This window comes from Mandrillus leucophaeus, unplaced genomic scaffold (assembly GCF_000951045.1).
Source record: "Mandrillus leucophaeus isolate KB7577 unplaced genomic scaffold, Mleu.le_1.0 Scaffold274, whole genome shotgun sequence".
In the NCBI taxonomy this organism is placed as follows: Eukaryota; Metazoa; Chordata; class Mammalia; order Primates; family Cercopithecidae; genus Mandrillus; species Mandrillus leucophaeus.
Window position 1 is genome coordinate 424354 of NW_012102854.1, and position 2658 is coordinate 427011.

Consider the following 2658-nt stretch of genomic DNA (forward strand, 5'->3'; position numbering starts at 1 on the left):
TGGTTACCTCCCTGGCCTCCCCACCCGGTTCCGCGTCCTTAGACAGCTCTCCCGGAACGGAGCTCCCAGTGCCCTCCTCGGCCTCCTCAGCACCCCTGGCACCCACCAAGCCTCACCCCCGGCCCAGGGTGAGTAGTCTGCGCCTGCGCACTCGCGCGTGGGCCTGAGCTCCCAGGAGTCTCCGGGGCGGCCCGTTAGGCGCCGCGCGGTGCTCGCTGCGGGAGCTCCCCTCCATTTGCACCCACGCCGACTCTATTGCGACGGGGACTACGCTTCTCCCAGGACCCCGGCTCCCTTTTCCGTTAACCTGGTGGTCGTTTTCCGTGTGGTGAGTTGAGGTGACCCTGGTCTGGATGCGAGAGGAGCTCACGGCAGGGGACCCGGGTTCCTGGGGCGCGGAGAGGGCTTGTGGAGGCAGAAGCCCCAGGCCTGTGTGCAAGTTACCTGCTGGGGAGGGAGACTGTGTGACTGTGTGTGTGTGTGCGGTTCTGTGGCTGCGTCCGTGTGTGGTGTGATTGTGAGTGGGCGCGCCTGTGACGGGCCCGGGACGGGTGCGGGGTATGTGCACAGCAGGTGCACAGCCGGGACAGCCCTGACTGTCCCCTATTGGGTCCGCGGGACCGAGTGGGGGCGAGGCCGTTTTTATGACGGCGCTGAGCGATGACTGTGAACGTGTCATGCTGTTATCAGTGATCCTGTGATAGCGCTGTTGTGACCCACTGGAGACTGTGGTCAAAACTGGCCTGGTGCAGCTTTACAGAGTTTGATTTCTGCAGTTCTGGGGCTCGGGAATAGGTGGACAAAATCGCTGTGTGGCTCGATCTGTGTCTGTGGAAGACTCCGAGACCTTCTGTTCTAAAGCATGGCCCCTGTCGCTTTCATAAAGCATAATGCACAGTGGCATGCAGCCTCGCCAACATCTGGGGCCAATTTTAAGTTGCGTGATTTCTTAAGAGTTTGTTGTACTGGGATTTCTTTCACTGCCTCAGTCATTTCACCTTATAACCACATTGCACAGTGTGCAGTCAAATGGCTATCAAAAGGGAAGCTGGATATTTGAGATCCAGAATGAAGTTTCCAACTGAAAAAGCACAGCCTTGTGTTTCACATGGACAAGGCTGTGTACTGATATGCACAGCCTTGTGTTTGATACGGAGATGTTAGAGCTGGAATTGCTCCCAAGGCAAGGTCCTGGGAAGATATGATATTGAGGCCCCAAAAGTAGGATTCCTTTCTCCAAAGATGTGTGTGTGATTTTTGAGACGGAGTTTCACTCTTGTTGCCTAGGCTGGAGTGCAATGGTACAATCTCAGCTCACCACAACCTCCACCTCCCGGGTTCAAGCGATTCTCTTACCTCAGCCTCCTGAATAGCTGGGATTACAGGCATGCACCACCACACCCAGCTAATTTTGTATTTTTAGTAGAGTCGGGGTTTCTCCATGTTGGTCAGGCTGGTCTCGATCTCCCAATCTCAGGTGATCTGCCCACCTTGGCATCCCAAAGCGCTGGGATTACAGGCATCAGCCACCACGCCAGGCCCGCAAAATAACAATTTTAATTATTACAGTGAGACTGGACTTATTAAAAATCTATCCAATACTTTTTATTATCTTAGCATGTCTAAGGGAGTAGGGAACCTCACTCATATAGAAGTGTTGAAAGTGGTAGTTATGACAGGCACGGTGGCTCACACCTGTAATCCCAGCACTTTGGCAGGCCTGGAGGGGGAGGATCACTTGAGGTCAGGAGTTCAAGACCAGCCTGGGCAACATGGTGAAACTCCATCTCTACTAAAAATACAAAAATTAATTGGGTGTAGTGGCGCAAGCCTGTAGTCCCAGCTACTCAGGAAGCTGGGGCAGGTGAATCACTTGAACTCCAGGGGCAGAGGTTGCAGTGAGCAGAGATCACGCCACTGCACTTCAGCCTGGGCAAAAGAGCAAGATTCCATCTTAAAACAAACAAACAAAAACAACAACAAAAGTGGTAGCTATGGTAAAAAAAAATTTTTTTTCCTGCATGGCCCCCAGTGGAACGCTATTCATTTCAACATATTGGTTTTAGTTAATATAGTGTTTCCAGGTAACGAATCTGGGAATTATGAAAATCACCTTTTCCCCTCTGATACTGTTATCTCTATTTTATTTGCTAAATTGCTGATTAGTTACAATTTTGGAGGGAGGTTTAATGGCTACTATTCAGATAATCAAATCTTACATAACCAACTAGCCATGGTCATAACAGAGTTCCTCAATCATTCAAATATTTAGGTCACCAAGGCCACAAAACCACCAGAAGTAACAGTAGGTTACAAACACATGCAGAGTCACAGTCAATCAAACATCCTTCAGAGAAACAGCAACCTACAGGCCCCACTTGTCATTCACAACCTCAGACAGCAGCTAACACGATTCCAGGCAAAGTCACAATCACATCCACAAATCACTTTCAATTCTCCACACTCACAGTCTCAAATGCGACTCACACCTAATCTAAAAATAGACACACGCAGAGGAAACCTCGCGCAGCAACACTACTCCGTCCACTTTTCACACAATCGGCCACAACATCCCAAAGAGAGACAAGCACCTAAAATGCAGCAGGTTGGGCGCAGGAGGCCACCCCCATTCAACTCGCGCGCGCGCGCACACACTCA

General features: G+C 50.9%; 2 protein-coding genes across 6 annotated transcripts in view; one reads left to right on the forward strand and one right to left on the reverse strand.

The window, feature by feature from the left end:
* The window catches only part of ZNF382 (zinc finger protein 382), a 23232-nt gene extending 22611 nt beyond the window's left edge, over positions 1 to 621 (reverse strand). Inside the window, exon 1 of one of the 3 annotated variants that reach the window (XM_011984787.1) lies at positions 8 to 621. The gene's annotated coding sequence lies outside the window, so the exon portion shown is untranslated. The remainder of the gene's footprint in view (positions 1 to 7) is intronic. The other 2 variants (XM_011984785.1, XM_011984786.1) reach the window with 2 other exon arrangements.
* ZNF529 (zinc finger protein 529) overlaps positions 178 to 2658 on the forward strand; it is a 73180-nt gene continuing 70699 nt past the window's right edge. Inside the window, exon 1 of one of the 3 annotated variants that reach the window (XM_011984782.1) lies at positions 178 to 328. The gene's annotated coding sequence lies outside the window, so the exon portion shown is untranslated. The remainder of the gene's footprint in view (positions 329 to 2658) is intronic. The other 2 variants (XM_011984783.1, XM_011984781.1) reach the window with 2 other exon arrangements.